The following is a 24178-nucleotide window of genomic DNA, read 5'->3' as shown; positions in this document are numbered from 1 at the left end:
AACAAATAACAACAGAAAAACAAAACCATAGCAGCAACTGAGAAAACAAATAAGGATGAGATATGGATGAAAGTTGAAAAGCAAAGGGTTAAATGAGGTCAGAGGAAAGGTCAGAATGATGGAGAAGGTTAAAGTACAGTAGTAGAAAAGAGAGCACAGTGAACATTAAGAAACAGAGATGTGCCTGAAGGGCTAAGACAAAAAAGTGGAGAAGAAAACTGTGCAAAAATGTGTGTTAAAGAGAAGAGGATGATTAGAAAATAGTGTAACAAGAGACAGGCAGAATGTATATTATGTCACATTAAACATATTATTTACAGTGACACTCTAGTTAACTCCCAGAAATAAGCTTCAAATAACTGCAGCACTATGACAACAAGTGAACTTTACAAATACAGAATATGTTCCACTGCAGTGAGTGTACTGAACCATTGTAATTAGAGAATCAGTATTGTAGAAGATCTTGCTGTAGAGTTAGCATTTATCACTTCTGGAGGTTGGAATAGTTACATTCTTAACATCTCCAGCATACCAAACATTTAATGACACCTAGTGGTAAAACTGAACCTGCCTGCTGTCCATGGAGTTTGCTTCTATTACCCCAGTGGAAGGCATGGTCACAAACACTGACCTGCACTTGGACCAACCCACCATAACAGGGACTTCCAAAGTCACTTTCTCCATTTTGAAGGACCCTCTTCATGTTGATAGGGCAATGATGGCAATCATTTTCTATATGGCCTGACCTCATAATAATGACATTTTTAGCATGCAATACAAGCATACTATTACTTAACAATGTGTTAATATAGATGGGGCAACAATACCCAAAGTACTTGCAACATAACTTTTTTGTTTAAGTTATATGACAGCATCTATTTAGCATTTCTAAACTCTTGATATAAGTATATTACAATGTATCAGTCACTGTCAGAAGCATTTGCATTTTGCAATCAGTTGAATTTTTCAGTATATTCCTCATATTAAGGTTGAAAGTAATTTTGCAAAAGTGAATATTACAATTCTATTTGATGTTTTTGAGTATCACTGTTTACTCATTTTTTCTCTCTAAGCACACCCAAATAAATAATATTGTGATAAGCAATCATCAATAGTCTACATGAAACTGCAAAGCATTATATGCAGAACAACAACTTACTGCTTTACAGCAAGAGCTGCTTATACTGTGGTTTCTCTTCCACATAATCACATTTGTCAATTTCAATGTGAGGCATTCCACCTCCAAAACTATTTGATGACTGGTCTTTCTAGGTAACAATAAACCACCACTGATGTATTTAACATGAAAAATGCGGTAGCTTACATTCATTTCAGTAGTGAGGCATTATTGGTTCATCTGTCATGATGCCACAGCAAAACGTTTCCATTCTCAGAAAATATTCAGGGGACCATACTTATCACAAAATAAAATGCCACATCAGCATATGTTTTGCACCAAAACATGTGCAGTTTGTTATTGCATATGGTAAAGAGGTGATATCAAACCCAAAGATCTGTTACTTACACTTGCTCAGAACATAACTGATTCACTTTATGAAATGCATTTCAAGCAAGTGTGGGTTTCTATGTAAATCAGTATTACAGCCATCAGAGAGTGCATTTACAGAGAGAGAAAACAATCAGAATTGACCCATTATCTTGTGAGCCATGTTATTCAATTTTGTTCTTTTTAGTGATAAATGGTTTACTTTTATCCCCTCCATCAATCAGTCCGTCATAGTTTGAGGATGACAAATGATCATTCTAGACCAGAAAATATGCATCACTGTTTCTTCGACAGTTTCATAGGTAGATACTGTGCAATCAGCCATAATAAACGAGCCCTGAACACCAACAATTAAGAGTTGCCTCCTGCCTCAAGAAGAGTCACACAAGATACTTTGTGAGTTTCCATCTAATTTTCTAGGTGAGTCTTCAGTGTAGCTAAGGCACTTTTTTGCTTAATATGTAGAAGCAGTTTATCTTAGTAGAAAATATATTATGCCAAAGTGTCCTAAAATGTGTTTTATAGAGATGGTGATCCTTTGATTAAGTATTTGAGGGTCCAATAGTTCAATGAAGATATTATATAATAGGTCTAGGAGTGCTGGGTCTTTTATGGTCCAAAGGGCCAAACATTGGTCATCAAGAATCAGTCTATAGGAAAAAAAAGAATACAGAGAGATGGTAGCAAATCTATCTGGATAAATATGGGACTTGAAGTCTGTGACATTTTTGGTGAGGAGCCTCTGAGGTCTATGACTTCCGTCTGTTTCAGTGATATCTTTAATAGGTACTGTAAACCAGGGCATTAATGCATCAGGAGCATTATATTTTATAATGTGGGCTGGTTAGAGAAGAATGCAGTGCAGTACAACTGCTTTGCTTCTAGATGAAATGGTCTTGGTTATTAGTTGGGCTAAATAAAATTATTTTTCTAACTAGAGTGCAGACATCATGGTTAAATGACAAAAAAAACATTCATAAGGATGCCTAGATCTCTAATAAGAATATCATTTTCAAGGAATATGTCATATATTTATTGTGATAAGAAATGATTTATTTGATCAAAGTGGACTATCCTACATTTTTAGTCAAATAAGCTTCAGGTCATTGTCCTTGCACCAGTTGTTTGCACATTCCATCTCATCCATGAGTACGTTCACATCAATGGTATTTGAATATTTCATAAAACAGAAACCTAGGATACAGGCTTGTAAATTAGAAACATAAATGCAGAACAAAATATGACCCAGAACTGAGACTTAAGGAATCCCACTTGTGACATTTGTACTTACTATAGTGGCATCTGCAACTTTAATAACACGTGATCTGTGTGCCAATCAGTTTTCTACTTGACTTATAACATACGGACTGATGTTTTTGTTTACCCATTTGTAAAAAGTCCTTGCTTGAGCATAGTACTGAATGCTTTGTTCAGATACAGATATACCATGTCCACCACATGTCCAACATCAATTACATGAGATACCGTTTTAAAGATGTTTACAAGGATGAGGAGGCCCAGCTTTGAAAATTTCAGAGTGATGTGGACCCATGACTATGAGATTATCACTGTATAGACTTTTGAGGTCAGAAATGATACATTCTGTGGCTTTACAAATAAAGCTGACATGGCCATTAGGTCTATAATTACCAAGGTCAGTAGTTTGTACCTTCCTATCTTTGGGCATCTCTGTAGCTGCTCCTTAGACTTTGGGGAAATGGCTCATTGCAAGGCAAATGTTAAAGTACTTAAATAGAGGTCTCCTGGGGTTATACTTGGTGCAAAATTATAAAGTTTCCTGGTATAATATTAGCACAGCCTTCAACTTGCAGACCAGACCATATGGCATAATGTTAAGGTCTTAATCTCACATGCACAAGGTGCATAGTTCGATCCTGACCTCCAGCCAATACCTGTTTGGAGTTTGCATGTTCTCCCTGTGTCTCTGTGGGGTTCCTCTCACCTCCAAAAAGCCTACTGGGTGCTTCTGTCTTAAACTCACCAAAGAATGGAGCTGTGAGCAACACCACATACTGTACATGGTGCCATATATGGGGATGAGTTGTATAGATCAACTGTTTTGGGCATCTATTGTGGAATGCAGTATCCTCAAGATAGGAGAACACAAACCACAGACTGTGTGCCATGGCTCTAGATGATTCAGTCATGTTGACTAATGTCACCAGATGAGCATGGGTATTTGCCAGTGATACATGTGTTGAGGACCTGATCTACTCTAGGGACCCATGCTAATGGTAGGAGGGGTCAATGTGCCCCTTTTGGTCAATATGTGTACACCATAAAGCCCAGGAGTCATGAGTGAATATATTGGCTGGCTGGTGTCCAGTTGCCCAGCCTTGGTTATGTGGGATAGCTCTGTTGAGCGAAAGTTGGACATTAAACCTGCCTAACATGAACTAAGAAATGTTACACTCACTGTAGGTTCACTGACAGGACACGATGTAGCCAAGAGACAAGACAGAAGGACAGTGCAGCACAACCACATGGCTTGGGATTCTGAGTCTACTATGTCTACTACTCAGGAGAAGAACAGGCTAAAAATGATGTGGGATGTGTGGTCACAGAGAGGCTTCAGAAGGCAGTGAGGGATATCATCAGAATTAGTGAAAGACTCATGGCAGTCACACTCTAGACTAATGATAGGACAGTATTCTTGATCTCAAAATATGTCACATAGCAGGCTTGTGATAGTGAGGAGAAGAGTACATTCAGACAGCAGACGCAGGAATTACTAGATACAACAGGACAACATGAGTTGGTGTTGATAATGGATAACCGGAAAGAACATGTTGGGAAGACAGAATAGGATATGACGACTGGGTCCACATGGGTGGGGGCAACAGGAATTCAAAAGGAGAGGCCATTCTATACTTCTGTCTGTTTAATAGCTTGATAGTAGCCAACACATGCTTCAGAAAGAGAGACAGTCATAAGATCACATACAAGAGTGGGCAACATGCAACTCAGGTAGACTTCCTCTAAGTAAGGAAAGGGCATTGGGGTAGAATCAGTAACTGCAAAGTCATTCCCAGTGAAACAGTTGGCACTTAGCATAAACTACTGATTGCCACAATCAGCTGCAATCAGTGGTCAGAGAAGACACATGGATCAACAGAGACAAGCCTGAATACCTGTAAGTTAACTGCAGAGAAAACACAATTGTTCGATGACTTACTCAGGGCTATAGCACCCCAAGAAGAGGTGGAGTTGAAGAAGAATGTCAGTGCCTCAAAACAGCATATGCAATGACCACAAAACAGATATGCAGCTGAAATAAGATGAATACAAAAGTCCAGGAAATCATCAAAAGACAGAAGGAGTGCAGGAAAAAACTGGAAATAAAAAAGATGGACTAGGCATGGAAGGAATACTGGTTGGCTAACAAAGAGGCTAAGAAAGTAGATGCAATATCAAAGAACAGGGACTCAGAGGCACTCTACCAGCTTCTGGAAAGTGACTCGGTTACACCAAGAAACTATATCAAGTTGAAAGGCAGATGCAAAAAGATAAAGAAGGCAGTGAGACACCCTTCATAAGGGAATTCAGCAAGAGCCTGCTCACCAGTCCACAAGACACTAAATGCAGATTGTAGGAGCATTTCCAGCAACTTCTGAAGAAAACATCTCAGAAGCTGTACTGCCCCAGGCAAAGCATATGATGAAAGAAAACAAGGAGCCCACCCTAGAAGCAGGAACAGCACTAGGGAAAATGAAGTCAAGGAAAGCATCAGGTTCAAATGAGGTCACAGCAGATATGATAAAAATGCTGGGTGAGATAGGGGAGAAATGGCTATTGATTGATAAATGGATACACAGAGTAGTAGAAAGAAAGATGGGAGATGAGCAGTTTAAATTCAGATCAGGATGCAGCACAACTGACTCAATGTTTCCAGTGAGAAAGATAGTTGAGAAGAATCTAGAGATGAAGGAAAAAGTCACATTCCTAGACTTGGAGAAAGCATAAGACAAGATCCCAAGAAAGCTGATATGGGCGGCCATCTGGTGGTTTGAAGTCCCAGAAACATTAATGGAATTAGTGCAGGCCATAACAAAAGGAGATACTGCCAGCCCAGCTAGCTGAAATTTTTTAAATAATCATACTGTATGTCATTGGTGAATATCGGAATGATTTATATATGATGCTTGTGTTGCAAATGTATTAGAACTGTATGTCATGTGTATATCAAACTGCTGTTTAAAATGTAACCACAGTGTGCCCTAATGGAAAAGAACAGAAATGTACATGTACTATTGTAACTGTTTAAATATATATATTTAACAGTGAAAACTGGGAAAAAGGAGGTTAACCTCAGTCTAGTAAATTTTAGAAACATACGTGGAATTAAATTACTTTATGACTAGATCATAAATGATGGTATCTTACAGTTTTCAATGCAGCCAGAGACACAATATCTGCACTAAGAAACTTTCTGTATTGTCTTTAGGGTAAATTTATTACTATTCTTGAAAGCATGAAGGAATGCAATTGTTTTATGACTTACAGCATCTGCCAGAGATTTGAGGAGAAGCCCTCGTCTGTATATTTTTACAGGTAGATTCTAAATAGTACCAGCTTCATCAATGGTTGTTCGGGCTGAGAACTAGCAGTCAGATGACAAGAAATTATGTCATTCTGCAAAATATCCCAGAAGTAATATTTTAGATATTAATTTCAGAAGTCTGTTAGTGAGACAGAGCATTCTGCATTCTGCCTTGGAGCTAACAACAACTAGAAAATCCATTCAACACACCTGCCTTGCTCTGTTATTAGATTATAGTGTCATTCCCTTAGATTCAGTCAGGAATATAGTAAAGCTCAGTTTAGATGTTTTTATTTATTTATTTGAGACTGTCCTGCAATGTTGTTTTAAATATGTCCTGTGGTTTTGAACTCTGATGTCACTGTGAATACATATTCAGTAATGTATTGTTCTTTTATTATTTATCATTAGATATATTTAAACATTTCTTTGTGACTGATCTGTGTAGGGATATTTAAATTTTGAGAGTACTTGCATATTTATTTGGTAAAACTATGTGTGCCACTCCTAATACCCTTGCTCTTGATCAAACTACCATTTGTGTTAATATTAATATTACACAATAATATTGGACACCCTTTGCTAAGGGCCTTAAATTAGCTGATAAGGAGTGACTGGTGGCAGTAATAACAACCTTATAGTCTGAGCAGAAAGAGGCATAGCGAATAAACCTTTGCCAGCCTTTCCCAGGTGTGTGTGTGTGTGTGTGTGTGTGTGTGTGTGTGTGTGTGTGTGTGTGTGTAAAATTAAACCTCAAAGAGTGTGTGTCAGCTACTTGGCAGGGACACAAATCACTGGTTGGACAGAGAGGGCACTAGAGGTCTTATTTTGGTCACTCAGCTAAGATCTCAACTCTATAGTGGTACTAGTGGGAACTCTTATTGGCTATCTGGAGAAAGGTAGAGGAACCACCCCCAGACTGGCCGTGGTATCTGTGTGCTCTTAAGGGAAATTGCACTTGATGCAGAGAGCTGCATCTGGAAATACTGTGTGTGTGTGTTCCTTTAATCCTCCCAGTGAACAATCCCCCACTGTTGCTAATGGTGAGGTTTGAGGCTCCTTGATTACTGGTCCAGTGGTAGAGCATTACATATTGGCTGGCAGCGGTGGGATCACCATATCATATACTGGCATTCAGTGTTGTGGATATTGAACTCTTGTAGCCCGTAAACAGTGATCACTAAAGAAGGTGTTTGTACTTTCAAGCAGCCACACAGTTGACATTCAGAGTTTTATATCACAATAGTTTTATTTATTTTTTGTTAGCTTAGTTAGTCAAGGTGAGCAGGTAAGATGTCAGCAGAGGATTATGTCAAACTGACAATGAACCAGTTGGCTGGGATGTGCCAAGTCAAATGAATGGGGCTTGCCAATCTGAGTAAAGCAGAAATGATTGCAGCCTTAGTCACAGCTGTATCACAGACCAGCAACCAGGAGGACAACCAAACTGGCCTTGGGAATGTACAACTCTCAGAAAATGGATTGTTCAACTTTGCCTCAGAGGAGTTAAAAATCCATCTGAAGTTAAAGGGACTTGAACTGGAGGCCAAACAGTTGGAACTAGAATCAGCAGAGAGACTATGGCATTTGGAGGCTGAAGAAAAGGAGAAACAGATAGCATTAAAATCAGCAGACAGACTGAGTCTTCTGTAAGCCGAAGAAAATGAGAGACTGAGACTTTTGGAGGCTGAAGAAAATGAGAGGCAGAGGTAATATGAAAAGGACATGCTGACTGTTCACCAGGGTCATGGAGGTAATGGGGATGGGAGTAAGTGAACCCCAGAAGCAATAAAGGTCATCAAATGTATTCCACAATTTACACAGGGCAAGGTTGATCACGAAGTCCATTAAGTGTCAGGTGGGTATGACAAATGTCTCCTACCTGGGACATCGAGTGGGGAGTGATAAGATCAGGGCAGAACTTGACAAAGTGAAAGATATTCAGGCCTGGCCTGCCGCTGTTACAAAAAAGCAGCTTAAGGCATTCTTAGGGACAGCAGGGTACTACAGAAAGTTTGACCCAGTTATAGTATCATAGCTTCTCCCCTCATAGACCTGACAAGGAAAAAACAGGCCAGATAAGGTGGTGTGGGGGGCTTTGAGGTAACCCCCTGTGTTAGTTAGTCCAGATTACAACAAAGAATTTGTTGTGCAGGTGGATGCTTCAAACCATGGGGTGGGAGCTGTTCTCAGCCAGGTTTCCTCAGAGGGAGAAGAGCACCCAGTGGTATATCTCACCCTTATGCTCCTACCTAGGGAGGATTGCTATGCATATGTAGAAAAGGAATATCTAGCCATAGTATGGGCACTACAGAAACTTCTGCCTTATCTGTATGGAAGGAAATTCATTGTAGTTACAGACCACAATCCCTTAACATGGCTACATCAAGCCAGCCAGCAAAATGCCAAACTAATAAAGTGGACCCTAGGGTTGCATAGGTTCATAGGTTCATAGGTTAGTACTAGGTTATCGACCCTAGGGTCTATACAAGCCTAGCCATAACAATTCCCTGGCTATTTCTTCCCACACTATTTACTTCCTTGGACCCCTGTCTAGCATGGCAACTGATGTGATCCCTGGGGTGAATTTCCTTTCTCCCATCCAATCGTCAAGGTTCCTTTTGAAGAGGGCGAGGGAGGCGCTCTGCTTGACATGTATGGGCAGTCTATTCCAGAGTCTGGGGAGTTTCTGGGTCAGGAACCTATCCCTCCAGCATGTTTTGTTTATTGTGATGACAAGGTTTAGATCCTTGTCATCATGCAGGCATATATGATAGTGCAACACCATAGTGGGGTTAGCAATGCCAACAAAGACAGGGTCTCAAGACAGGGAATGGGATAACGTATTTCCAGATAGGGTCATCCCTCTCAAGCAATGATTCTCAAGGGTCACTTAAAAAACTAGCTTGAGTCTTCGAGGTGGGAAGAAGTGTGATCAAAGGAGATACTGCCAGCCCAACTAGCTGTAATTTTGTAAATAATTATATGTCATTGGTGAATATTAAAATAATTTATATAAGATGCTTGTATTACAAATGTATTAGAACTGTATGTCTTGTGTATATCAAACTGTGTTTGAAATGGGACCACAGTGTGCCCTACTGGAAAAGAACAGAAATGTACATGCTATGGTAACTATTTAAATGTATATATCTTAACAGTGGAAACTGGGATACAGGAGGCCAACCTCAATCTAGGAAATGTTAGAGAAAAATATCTGAAATTAAATTACTTTATGGCTAGGCCATAGAAGATGGTATCTTACAGTTTTCAATGCAGCCAGAGACACAATGTCTGTACTAGGAAACGTTTTGGATTGTCTTTAGGGTGAATTCATTTATAGTCTTGAAAGCTTGAAGAAATGTAATTGTTTTATGACTTCCAGCATCTGCCAGAGATCTGAGGTGAAACCCTTGTCTGTATATTTTTACAGGTATATGCTAAATACTGCCAGCTTCATCAATGGTCATTGGCTTGGGAACTAGCAGTCAGATGGCAAGAAATTATGTCATTTTGCAAGCTATCCCAGAAATAATATTTTAGATATTAATTTGAGAAGTCTCTTAGTGAGACAGAGCATCCTGCATTCTGTCTTGGACCCGACAACAACTAGAACATCCATTCAACACACCTGCATTGCTCTGTTAGTAAGTTCTTAGATTATAATATAATTCTCTTAGATTTGGTCAGAAATATAGTAAAGCTTAGTTTAGATGTTTTTCTTTATTTATTTAAGACTGTCCTGCAATGTTGTTTTAAATATTTCCTGTGGTTTTGAACTCTGATGTCACTGTGAATATATATTTAGTAGTGTCTTGTTTTTTTATTATTTATTATTAAATATATTTAAACCTTTCATTGTGGCTGATCTGTGTAGAGATATTTAAGTTTTGAGAATACTTGCATATTTATTTGATGACACTGTGTGGGCCACTTCATATAGCCTTGCTGTTGGTCAAACTACCATTTGTGTTAATATTAATATTACACAGTAAGATGGGACACCCTTTGTAAAGGGCCTTAAAGTAGCTGATAAGGTGTGACAGGTGGTAGTAATAACTACATTATAGTCTGGACAGAAGGGGGCATAGTTAGTAAACCTGTGCCAGCCTTTCGCAAGTGTGTGGGTGTGGGTGGGTGTGCGTGTATGTGTGTGTTTGTGTGTGTGTGTGTGTGGGTGTGTGTGTGTGTGTGTGTAAATCAAACCTCAGTGTGTGTGTGTGTGTGTGTGTGTGTGTGTGTGTGTGTGTGTGTGTGTGTGTGTGTGTGTGTGTGTGTAAGCTACTTGGGCAGGGACAGGAAACACTGATTGGGCATAGAAGGTGCTGGAGTTCTTAGCTTGGTCACTCAGCTGACATCTCAACTCTATAGCTGTGCCAGTGGGGAGTCTTATTGGGTTTCTGGAGAAAGGGAGAGGAACCAGCCCATAGTCTCTGTGTGCTCTTAAGGGAAATTGTACTTGATGCAGAGAGCTGCATCTGGAAATACTGTGTGTGTACCTGTAATCCTCCCAGTGAATATTCCCCCACTGTTGCCAGTGGTGAGGATTGAGGCTCCTTGATTACTGGTCCAGTGGTGGGGTGTCACACAGGCTATGTACAAAGATCCAATCATCAAATGTAAACAGTGGTCAGTCTCACAGAGGGGTTCCCAGTGGGAGTGGGTGTGCATCAGGGATCAGCTCTGAGCTCATTGCTGTTCATACTGGTGATGGATTACATTTGCAAACAGGTCAGAACGGACAGATCAACAAAGTTGCTGCTGATGATTTGGTACTACAGGCAGACTCTGAGGAAGAACATAATCAAAGGATAGGGGAAAGGAATGCAAAACTGAAGGCACATGAGGTGAAAGTAAGTACATAGGTTCATAGGTTAGTACTAGGCTAATTGCCCTTGTGGGTCATTTTAAGCCTAGCCAATTATCCCTTGAGAGACTCAAACCCTGCACCTTGTGTTTGTAAGGCAAACACTTTAACCATTAGGCCACTCTCCCAACCCAGATATCACAAAGTCAGTGGTAATGGCAGCAAACTGGGGAAATCAGAAGAAGCTGAGAAATGAAATAGAAGGGATGATAGTGGAACAGGTTAACAGCTTCATGTATCTGGGAGAGGTGGTTGAGAAGAAGGGAAGTCTAAATGAAGAGGTCAAAGCTAGAATCAGAGGGGCTGCAGTCAACTGGTATACATTGTCAGGTGAGGTGTATGACAGAAGAATGCCAAAGAAGCTGAAAATTAAAGTGTACAAAACAGTGGTGCAGCCAGTACAGAAACCTGGGCAGTAAAGGCAAAGCAGTTAAGAAAGCTAGAGGTGATGGAAATGTAGTGCCAATCGTGTCCCCTAACACTTTTTACACAGGGTTGCCACACCCTTCTCATTGCCCTAGTTATGTTTCTGTTAGGATGAAAATAATTCATAGGTAAATACTTCAGCTCTGTTTATAATCTCAGCCCATGCATGGATATTATTTACATCACTAAGTAGCTGCAGAATTTCTGCTTGTGATGCATTCCTGAACACTAGTGTACATGGCTGTATTTAATAGAAGTTATCTTCAGCCTTGTATGTGAACATCTCAAATGTGTGGTTGAATATGAAAATGAAGGATGATACCTTTGGGGTTGTACACGAGAGTGCAATAGTGGTAAGGACAAGATCCAGGATACAATATTCCCTAGTAGGATTGTTTACCATATATTTTGGGTAGTTCACATTTATATAGTCAATTAAACATTCATCATGCATGATGACTGCAGACTTGGTACCATCATGAACTCCCAGGAGGACACTATACTCTTACAGCAAGGCCTATCCCAAATAAATAATTGGTACCACAGCCATAAACTGAAACTAAATGCCAAGATATGTACAATTTTATTCTTTGGCAAGCATGAGTTCATTTGTCATTATCACAATGATGGCACCTCCCTGAAAACTGATGCGGTAGTTAGAGAACTGGAAACTTGTTTTGACAATGAACTGTTATTTATCACCATGCATGCACTATTGTAAGAAAGTCATTTTTCATCATATAGTTTATATCAAACGGTAATGTCATCTGGATCTGAGGTCATACTTGTTCCTCTTTCCTGGCCGACCATGGTGCATAATGTCCCTTAAAGTATGTAACTGTCCAAATACTTGCCAAAGCTGAAACAACCACTATGCTTCTTCATTAAAAATGTAGTGTATAAATCATAAAAACTCTTGACCTCCCCAAAGCCTTGTAACCCTTCTTAGTATCATACAGGTTAGAGAGAGGTGACCTCTACCTCTTGAAGAGACCCTCAATATACTCCATTCTGTCACACCTATTACAAATTTGGAAATCTAATGCTATCAACACTTGCTCAAGGGACCTCATCCTCTTTAGCAAGATTAACAGAACATGCTTGTAGGATATGTATGTACCACAGACAGTACCGTGATTATGGTGTGGGATATGTATGTATCACATGCAATACTGTGATTATGGTGTGGGATATGTATGTACCACAGACAGTACCGTGATTATGGTGTGGGATATGTATGTACCACAGACAATACCATGATTATGGTGTGGGATATGTATGTACCACAGACAGTACCGTGATTATGGTGTGGGATATGTATGTATCACAGGCAGTACTGTGATTATGGTGTGGGATATGGATGTATTACAGACAGTACTGTGATTATGGTGTGGGATATGTATGCATCACAGACAGTACCATGAATATGGAACCAGCTTCCTCTCCATGTGAAGCAGAGTACTTCTCTTACTCTATTCTGATGTAACAGGGACAAATGAATGGGTAACCACAGACTCACCCCTGGTTTGGCACCGATAACCCTCACGGACAGGAGAGACATGTTAAGTACCTGACATATACTTGCGCAGCCTGACTTTATAGATTCATATTCCAAAATACAAGGGCAAATAGTTATCATAGGAATGCAGGGCTAGTCTTCCTAAGATCCTTATGTATTCATAGCCTAGTAAGTACCTGTGATCCTAGGAATCTATCAGGGAAGGAGGCTGGGTACATATACTAAAGCAGTGATCGATTCAGGCATCTGCTGTTATGGGAAGTTCTTACACAACTGCACTATGTTCTTCATTAGGTCACTTTGCTATATTTTTGACAAACAGGAAGATATTCAAAGTTTTTATGGTGACTGGGAGTAGAAATGGAGTCCAGTATCTCTTGAAGGTTGATTCTGGCAAAAGCAACTCTGGCACTTGAAAAGCCATCAGTTTTCTAGATGAATGACCAATTGGCTGCTCCCAAATTGCTTACTGACTCTACACCCTTTAGAAAATCTTCATAAGAGGAAACTGCTCTAGCAAAGTCAGCTTTGACTTATTATAGGAGAGATTTTCCATGGAAAGGTTAACAAAAGGAATGGCAAGAGAAATTCTGCTGGAAATAGTTTGCTTAGATACAGAGACAGCTACCTGTTCTCCATAAAAGAAATAAGCATTTTCTAATGGCCATTGTTCTACCCAAACAGTACTTAACTTGTCTGCAAACGTGCAATACATGACAAATTCTGTCTCTTCTATTTTGAGGGTTAGGAAAAATGTAGAAAGGCAAACAGACTTATTCTGAGACATCTCAGTGAACACATTAAGCAGGAAAGTAAGATTAGTCCTAAGGCAAACCCTATGCTTAGGGAAAAACAAAAAATGGTGGAGAACACAGCTTACAACTCTAAAACCCTTTTATCAGATGTTAGGGTCACTAACAAGACTGTTTTCCAGGTACTGAACTGTATGGATGGAGAAGACACTGGTATAAAAGGTTGAACTGTTTTTTTTCCAGGACATAGGACATGTCTCAAGGGAGCTACACAACAAGGGAGGAAACAGGACGCTGTAGCAACTCTGACACAGTCAATGTTTTGAAGTGATTTCCTATGTGAAGGAGCAATGGATGACACAGGATGAGACTGGAGAGAATGTGGCACAGGAACATTTTCTGGAACTTTCTGTAGAATGACCACAGGAAATGGAGAAAAAAGAAAAATGACCTCAGTTTAGAGGAAAATGACCTAAGAGAAGAGTTGTTTGATTTAACAGAGATGGAAAGACATTTTAAGATCAATGAAAGAAACAGATTACAGAAAATAAATAAAACCCAAAAGTTAGAAGTCTGATAAAACAAATAAACACTGTAATTAGGACTGCTCATAGAGATGCATGGGGTATAACAGAAATAAATAGGATATATTACTGTGCAGCTGAGTTAATAACATAAAGTTTTACCACAAAGACACAGGGAAGTGAGGGAAAGGAAGGAGAGAAATCAAATGCCATCATGGAAGTATCGAATAGAGAAAACTATAAAGCAAATTAAGACAAGAAGTGCCATTATTAGAAGAGTATAGAAGAGGGAACAGATCAACAGAAATACTCAGAAAGGTAGACATGATAAAAGCAATGCTCTGTATGACAATGGATCAGGATTATAATGCACTATCATGAATAATAAACTAAATATATCAGCACAGACGGAAAACAAAAGGAAAGATATGCAATTAAATATAAAGGAAAAGTATAAAATATGCAATTTATTGATGAGATGAAGATAAATATAAAGGAAAAGTATAAAATATGCCATTTATTGATATGTCCAAAAAGTGTTATAGAGAATTTGGGAAACAAGGCAAAATGAATTGGAACACCACCAAAAAAGAAGAACTAGATACATTTTGGAGAAATATCTATGAAAATTCTGTGGAGTGTAACAGAGATGCTGAATGGTTTGAAGGAATAAAATAAAGAATAAGAAGTTCAAATGTACAGGATATGATATGGGATGAAGTAATGACCAGAGAAATTGAAACAAAGTTAAGAAAAGCTCCTAAATGGAAAACCCCTTGTCCGGATGCAGTACCTAACTTCTGGCTAAATGTATTAACATCTTCACATGACAATTTAGCCATGATTAAGAACTATTTATATGTGCACCCCAAACAGACACCAACCTGGTTAACAACATGAAAAACAATACTCCTACTTAAGAGCGAACCTAAAAACTACAGACCAGTACTTGCCTTCTGACGAGGTACAAACTATACACTGGAACTGATGCCAATAGAGTTTATAATCATTTAGAAGAAAACTCAATCATGGCAATAGAACAAAAGGAAGTCATATGGAAAAAAGGATCATGTGTTATTAAACAAAATCATAATGAAGAACTGTAAGGGGAAGACTCTAAGTATGGCAAGGATAGACTACAATAAAAATAAAACAAACTGAGTAACATAAAAAGTTTAATAAAGGACAAAGCCTTCCGGTTAAAAACCCTTCATCAGTGGAACTGGAACAGTAACAAGGGTGCTCCATATTTAAAAAGCACACTTAAATAGCATCAAGACGACACCACATCCAACAATTAACATAATTCAACTTAAAGACATACTACCAAATTTTAAAATTTCATTGCAAAATATATAGAGAGTATATATATATATATATATATATATATATATATATATATGTATATATAGGTAAAAATGTATATATGAAGAAATATGTGTATATATATTTTACTATAACTTTTATCATATTTCACTTCAAGCAGTTCTGTCTATATTTAAGAATGGTTTCAGCATTACAGTTTGATTAAAACCTGGCATTTGATCTGCACATAACAATAATATCCATTTATATTCTTTCATTTCCAGTTTATTATTCACAACACCTCTCCTAATGCCCTTGCCAACAACATCAATTACTTGAAATGTAAATGAATGTGATATAGCAGTTTCACTAACATGTTTAGTGGTTTACTATTAAAATATTGAAGGGCACCCTTCCGTAGTTGATTATGTCGAACAACATAACATGTAAGCGAATTATCCTGTAAGCGGCAGTGCACAATGTAGAATGTTACAATGATGAAACCAATGCCAATTCGGAAATATGAATGGCGCAAAAGTGAATTCAAAGATGTTATGCATCGGCAATGTGAACTGTATGTGCGGACAACCTAATTTGCAGGAAATGACTGGAACAGTAACAAGCGTGCTATATAAAGATCATGCAATTCCAGATATGTGTAGGCAACAGATACAGTTGGTAAAAGAATTACAAATGTATGTAGAAAATATAGGGTTGTTCCCTGCAATATATACATGATTTACTTACGCGTATGTCATTTTCCATTTTTTGGAGTTTCATTGTTTATGATGGCAAACAGCAGTACAGGGAGTAATCCAGGTGTAATTGGCAAAAGTTACAGTACTGTTATGTCCCAGTATAATTGCTCATCATTGTTTTGAAGGTGCACCTAGTTATGGATGTATTTATGACGGTAAAGGACTACAGTAGCATGGTGAGGTTTGCTATCGAATGGGCGATCGGACTTCGTGCGAGTCATGGAAGTCCGAAGCGTCCCATTTGACAGAACTGGATGGACGAATGTTAAAATGTAGAAAAACACAACAGCAAATGCACTGCAGCATTCGCTGTTCTGACTTTCTACATTTTGACGCAGATTGCACTGTAACAGGGATCGGGTATTGTACAAATTTCCCTCACTGTAGTGCGATCTCGGAGTTTGTATATACAAGTAGCAGGGGGTTTGGGGGGGGGTGCAGGGGGCCATTTGTGTGTGTGGCTTCCGGAGTGCATGTTGAATGCACTACTTCTACATTCGACATATTTGTCGTCGCTCTTCATGCATTCGTTGTTACGGTTTGTAGCAACAGTAATTTGCACAAAGTGCAATGTGCAATTGACAAAATGATAGCAAATCTGATGGTGGACTACATGTGGAAAAGACTAAAACTACACATTTAAGGAACATATTTATTTGTTGACACAATGTGAATGTATGAATTTGATTACTTGATGTACTCATTCGGATTTCTAAAGGCCATAAGCTGTGGAAACATTTAATTTGCATGTAATGTGTTCATTATATGTGCAAGGAACTATTTAAAGTAATGTGGAACACAGAAAATAATGGATTTCCGATTACTTTCTGTGAATGTCGAATTCGACATGTTCGAAATTCACCAGAATTGATTCGACATTATTTACATTTGTTGATCTTATTTTTCGGTTATTCTGTTCGATTTTTTTTTTACTCAAAATTACTTTGACTTTCGCATTTTTTATAGTAAATCATGTTTAGCTAGGGCATTTAACATTATATTTTGTCTAATATCAGAATTATGTTCTGTTACTCTATATTTTAATCTCCTAGTAGACTTACCAACATAGAAGCTTACATGTTGCCAAATAAACAACATGTGTAGAGTTACAAGTAACAAAATATTTAAATTCATACTTTTTACAACTTATATAGGGTCTATATTGAATCTGCGAAAGCTTAAAGAAGGGGATGCTGATTCATCGACCCTATTTAAGTGAAAGCTTACAATCCCGAACACCCGGAACAGGGATTTTTGCTTAAATAGGGTCAATGAATCAGCGTTCGCTTTTTTAAGCATTCGCTGATTCAATATAAGTAGATGGAAATAATTCTGATCATCAGTTGCCGGTTCAATCTCTCATTCAGTCGAGTTGGCCGTAGACGATAGTAATGGATTCAGACGTGTAGCTAATAGATCATTCAAATTCCAACTTATATAAAATATATTGTATTCAGCCTTATGATAAGGTTAAATAGGAGTAAAATTGTAAATGACTGTGTGAGACAAAACTGCGAGTTGCCAAATGCATTTTAAGTCCTTGTGGAAATAATATTAAACCGACAACACGAGGTTAAATAAAACAACAATTCGTATCGTATTTGGCAACTCGCAGTTTTTTTGCCACACACAGCTGTTTTCACGTCTGAATCTACTTAACCAACTTGAATGTAAGATTGAGCTATTTAAGGTACTCCAATGGCAGAGCTTCAGCTTTTCTATTTATTTACAGCTAGGTATTGTGCCATGGGGCTTTATAATATTAAAAATGCCCTCGTATGGCAATACCTATCACATATTGTTAAAGAAATGGGAGGAAATTAATATAAAGCTTGAGCTTGACTAGATGCTGCTGCTGAATGATTATATTATGAACACTGAGAAGCAAATGCAACAGAAGATAAACAAATTAGAGAATGAAATCTCAGCTTTACCTGTTTTTTTTCTGAACACATAGCTGAATATGATAATATGTTGGAGAGACTGCATAAATATGATATGAAGTTGGAGGCTGCCAAACACTGTAAACTAAAGAGGGACGTTAATGATTTTAACACTGGCCATATTTTTCCCTGGCCTCGGCAGAAGAAGGGTGAACAGTGTACTGATGACTTTAATGTTGACATAACAAAACCTGCAGAAAAGGCTGGTTCAATGTATGCTTTAGATGAAATTACAATACCAGGAACACAAGCTGAGCTGATGAGGCTAGTGAATGCCCATAGTACTGATGAACAACTGTCTCAACAATCCATCAATGTTCCGGGTCCCTCTAGCACCACCCAGGATGTGAACCAACTGATTAATAAGCAGACTAAGGAATGACCTGCAATTTTTCAACTATCTCAACAAGACAGTGCATTTGAAATTACCGAAGAAGGTATATTCAAACAAATGGGATGTGTCCAGAGAATGTTCAACACAGAAGAAAAGGGTGAGGAGCCAGAGCAGTTCACGCAGGAATTACAACAAAATACAGAGATAGGTACTATACAACCTGGTTTTATAATCAATTTGTCAGACATGGCACTAACGAAGTCAAACATTACACTACTACAAAAAGGTTTAAGTTTTATACCAGAGAATGTAACTAGTCTGACTATTGTTTTAATTGATCTAAAGCTGTTTACACCTGAGTTGGATTTAAAATTGATCTTTACGAATAATCTTCCTGGCTATGTTCCTGCTCTATAACCTAACCTCTTCACTCTCCTTATATGATTACTAAACTCCTATGTCTTTTGCTACTAGTGACTGATAATACTTTCTTCATATTTATTTTTATATTTACTTGTTGATACTGGTACAATAATACTGATTAATATATCTCTGTTTATACCACTCTGATTGAATTCATTGAATTCTGCTTTAATGTATATTTTCTGTATATATTACTGTAATCAAACAAACTAGATTCCTGCTTTTCTGTATATATTCTGCATATGTTACTATACTATCTGTAACGCTATTTCTTCTTCTGTACTAAGTAATGTTTATATTTTTTCTGTATCTCGTTGGAGCTTTTCTCCCCGGGCCTCCACTGAAAATGGGCTCTTTTAGGCCCAGTGGACTTTCCCGGTAAACAAATGCAATAAATAAATAAATAATTCTGGAGTACTTGATTCTAATTGTAAATGAAGAAGTGTTTTTGTTCTATTTAGTCACCCTGTGGTATGTGCATTTAACAATAAAATGTGAATTACATTTATGGCATTTATATGACAAATGGAACTTTAGCATGTTTTATAACCTGCTAGAGGAAGTGTTCTGCTCTTGTTAGGCTAAACAATAATGATAATGTTATAATTAAGGAAGCTGATAAGGGTAGAGCAATTGCAGTAATGCACAAGACAGAATATGTTCAGTGTTTCTGTTCATCTCTATCTGATTCCAGTACATTTAAGGTAATTACTGACCTAGAAATTAATAAGATTATTAGCCAGGTTAATATGATTATATATGATTTACAGCTGATGAATGACATCAATATTGATATTTTAAATTTTTTTTACTGTACCTTCCCCTGTAATACCAATTCTTTATGGTTTACTCAAGGTGCATACATTTTTGATAAATCTCCCTATGAGAACAATTGTCTATGGAAGGGGCTGGCTGACCGAGCCCATTTCTGTTTATTTACAGACTATCTTACTTCCTTATTTGAAATGTACAAAGTTATGTTAAGGATACTGCAGATTTTCTCACTCAGCTAAGTAGATGGTATAAGAATAGCAGGCTGGAACACTTTGTTATGGTAGTAGAGGATATTAAATCTCTACTCACTGTCATTCCCAATACATATGGGATATCAGCAATTAGAAAATTATTGCTGGAAACTGGCAATAAAACAGGTTGGGAAATATAAACTATCTGCGAACTGTTAGAAATTGTTCTTGTGTATGACATTTTTGTGTTTAATGATAAGTATTATCATCAAGTATTGGAGGCGTTAATGGGTACCTCTGTGGCTAATACCTACGCCACCCTCATTTTAAATAATTGGGAGAATGAAATTGTATTTAATGCATCTGTATATCTTTCCAACAAAATTTGTTTTTTAAATGGTTTGTTGATGATATATTTTTTTATTTGGAATGGTACCATGGATGAATTGAATCAATATGTTGAATTTTTGAATAATACTACTGAGTACTTAAAATTTTCTGTAACTAGTTCATGTGAAAAAAACTGAATTTTTAGATATTGCTTTATATTTTGATGGATTGGGTATACACAGTTCAGTAAATAAGAAACCAGTACATAAAAATAAATACCTACAAAGAACAAGCATGTATGCCCCTCATATATTTAAAGGGATAGTTAAATCTCAAATGATGAGTTTGAGTAAACTGAAAACTGATATTGGTACTTACCAGATACAAGCACAAGAGGCAATACAACATGTGACGGCTGTGCCCTGGCCCAGCAATCAAGGAGCCTCAATCCTCACCACTAACACCAGAGAGGGCATCTCATATAAGAGGAAAGGATAATAAATACACACAGTAAAGTACAATTTCCATTAAGTGCACACAGAGATCACAGCCAGTCTGGGGCTGGTTCCCTTGCTCCCCAGATCCCCAATAAGACTCCCCACTGGCACAGCTATAGGGTCCAGATCTCAGCCTAGCTGGCAAGCTAACCTCCATTACTCTTTCTGTCCCACCAGTGCTTCGTATCCCTGCCCAGGTAGCTGACACACCACACACACTTTGAGATAAGTATTTATACAACTTCTCAGGCACTCCTGGGAAAGGCTGACACAGATTCTCCAGCTGTGCCACTTTACCCAGACTATACTGTAGTAATCACTGCCACCACCAGTTAATACATATCAGCTACCCAAAGGCCCTTAAAGGGTGTCTAATTATTACTGTGCAATATTATTATCCAATTGGTAAGTGTGACTAGTCAGTTTAAGGCTTATTAGAGTGGCTTTGTACAATAAACTGTATAAATATGCAATGTAGTCTAGAGCTTAATTATCTCCACATAAACCAGCCACAGGTAAGAGGTTTTAAAATATTTACTAATAAATAATTAAAACACAAGGCAATACTACTACTACACCACTGTGCTATGCAAGAGTTCAGAGACCACACAGAAACTTAAAATAAATCAGTAGTACAGTTTTGACATAACAGAAAAACAATTAGTCTAACTTTCTTCTAATTTCCTAGCTATTACTACAAGAAAACATACTTCTAAAATAACTTACTTAAGACAACAGGCCGAGTGCTGATACATTGGATATCAAGATCAAATTGCTTACAGTCTCTCTCTGAGCAATAGTCTTAAAATCACTAACAGACATCTCTGTTGGGCCCTCCCAGATTACATCATTTTGACACTTAGGTTTTCTCATTATACACATTACATCATTTTTACACTTAGTCTGAAGTTCCCAGGCCAACACCGAAACTGCATTTACATTCTTTTACACTTAGAGCAATAAAGGATATTCCACATGTAAATTCTGGTCTATAACTTTAGCCTTAAAACAATAGGCAGGATGCTTACTCCAGACTCATCGACTCCAAATTCTAACTTCAAAAGACATACAAAACATAATTTTAATTTCAAAGAACATTTGAAATGCTTGGCTTAGTTTTCCTTACAGCAGATGGCAATGTTGCTACAATCTTGAAGTTCACATTTTACAATGTTTTCTTACATTTAAGAAATAAGCCTGTATTTTTTATTTATATTCGCAAATGCCAGAATTATGTATCAAATTCTATTTGACGAGGCTGTCAGCCTTCACCCTTTCTTTACCAGTCTTAACATCTCTCCCCCCCTGGAGAACTCAAGCTAATTTTTCAAGTGACCGTTGATAAACCCTGCTTGAGAGGGTTAGGTCTATCTGGGTTTACCTCACCCCATTCCCTGTCTTGAGATCCCATCTGCATTGGCATTGCTAATCCCGCTGTGGTGCCGCACTGACATATCATATGCCTGCAACCCCAGGCTCTATCTTAGCAACTTGGCATTTTGCTGGCTGGCTCTCTTTAACCATATTAGGGGGTTGTGATCTGTCATTACAGTGAATTTTCTTCCATACAGATAAGGCTGAAGTTTCTGCAGTGCCCACACTATGGCTAGACATTCCTTTTCTACAGCTGCATAGCATTCCTCCCTGGGTTGGAGCCTATGCCTGAGATAAACCACTGAGTGCTCTTCCCCCTCTGAAGAAATCTGGCTAAGTACAGCCCCCACCCCATGGTTTGTAACATCCACCTGCACAACAAATTATTTGCTGTAATCTGGACTGGCTAACACAGAGGGTCCTCCCAAAGCTTCTTTAAGCTTCTGGAATGCCTGATCACATGCTCGGGTCCACACTACCTTATCTGGCCTATTCTTCCTTGTCAGGTATGTGAGGGGAGCAGCTATGATATTATAACTTGGGTTGAACTTTCTGCAGTACTCTGCTCTCCCTAAAAGTGCCCTCACCTGCTTTTTAGTAACTGGTTCAGGCCATGCCTGAATGGCTTCTACTTTGGCAGGTTCTGGCCTTATCTTACCACTCCCCACTCTATGTCCTAGATAGGAGACCTCTGCCATACCCACCTGACATTTGCTTGGCGTAATGGTTAACCCTGCCCTCTGTAGTCTGCCCAACACCTCCCTGACATGCTGAAGGTGCCCTGCAGGAATGACTGTAGATGGCAATATCATCTAGGTAAGCAAGGGCAAACCCTCCTGCTCCTGCTAGGATGTTATCCACCAGACTCTGGAAAGTTGCTGGGGCATTCTTCATCCCAAAGGGCATCATTGTGAACTCATACAAGTCAAAAGGAGTAACAAAGGCTGACTTCTGTCTAGCACTGGGTGTCAAGAGCACCTGCCAGTAACCCTTGGTAAGATCAATGGTTGTAAGATACTTAGCCCCACCCAGCTGCTCTAGGGCCTCATCTGTCCTAGGCATGGGGTAAGCATCTGACTCTGTGTGGCTATTTAATTTCCTGTAGTCCACACAGAACCTGGTGCTGCCATCCTTCTTTGGCACCAGCACCACTGGGGAGGCCCAGGGACTGTTGGACTCTTGAATCACCCCTAGTTCCAACATCTCCTGTACCTCTTCCCTCAAATTCTGTCTGACTCTCTCAGGCACCCTATAAGGGGCCTGCCTAATAGGCCTTTGGGGTCCTGTATCCACCTGGTGCTGCACCAGGTGGGTGCACACCAGTTTCCCAGTGACATGTCCCCAAATTCCTGCAACACTGTTCGGATTTCTCGAACCTGGGCAGGAGATAGCTGCTGGGACATTGCTACCACTTCCACTGAGGTGTCAGCCCGAGCTTTACTGAGATCATCAGTCCCCAGATCTCCCTCAGACTCCTCCTGCAATCCATCTCCCTCAGACTCCTTCTGCAATCCACTGCAAATGCTCAGCACAAGGGCCTCCCTATCATGGTAAGGTTTCATCTTGTTAACATGGTAGAATTTGTGCCCCAGCCATTTGCTGCCTAGCAGTTCCCCCATGTGGTTAACATCACTTACCTTCCTTACCACCTTGTAGGGTCCCTCCCAAGCTACCTGCAGTTTGTTGTGTTTGACAGGAATGAGAACCATTACCTGCTGTCCCACAGCATACTCTCTAGCTCGAGCATTCCTGTCATACCACACCTTTTTCTGCTGTTGGGCTTCTGCCAGGTTCTCCTGGGCCAAGCCCATGAGTTCCCTGAGCCTTGTCCTGAGGTTTAGGACGCATACCACAACAGACTCCTTGTGAGACTCACACTCACCTTCCCACTCATTTTGAATTAAATCTAGAGGTCCCCTCATCCTATGCCCATACAGCAACTAAAAGGGTGAAAAACCTGTGGATTCCTGGGGAACCACTCTGTAAGCAAACAACAGATGGGCCAAATATTTGTCCCATTCCCTCTTAAACTGATCTGCAAATGCCCGTAGCATGGACTTGATTGTAGAGTTTAACCTCTCAACAAGACCATT

At 38.9% G+C, this 24178-nt stretch overlaps 1 protein-coding gene across 1 annotated transcript in view; it reads right to left on the bottom strand.

The window, feature by feature from the left end:
• The window catches only part of LOC122808793, a 1139808-nt gene that overhangs the window by 737324 nt on the left and 378306 nt on the right, over window positions 1-24178 (bottom strand). The window lies entirely within an intron of this gene.

The sequence above is a fragment of the Protopterus annectens genome, chromosome 1.part1 (assembly GCF_019279795.1).
Source record: "Protopterus annectens isolate FY-2018-M chromosome 1.part1, PAN1.0, whole genome shotgun sequence".
NCBI classification, from domain to species: Eukaryota; Metazoa; Chordata; order Ceratodontiformes; family Protopteridae; genus Protopterus; species Protopterus annectens.
The sequence above is the reverse complement of the archived record's forward strand: the minus strand, read 5'-3'. Positions and strand labels throughout refer to the sequence as shown.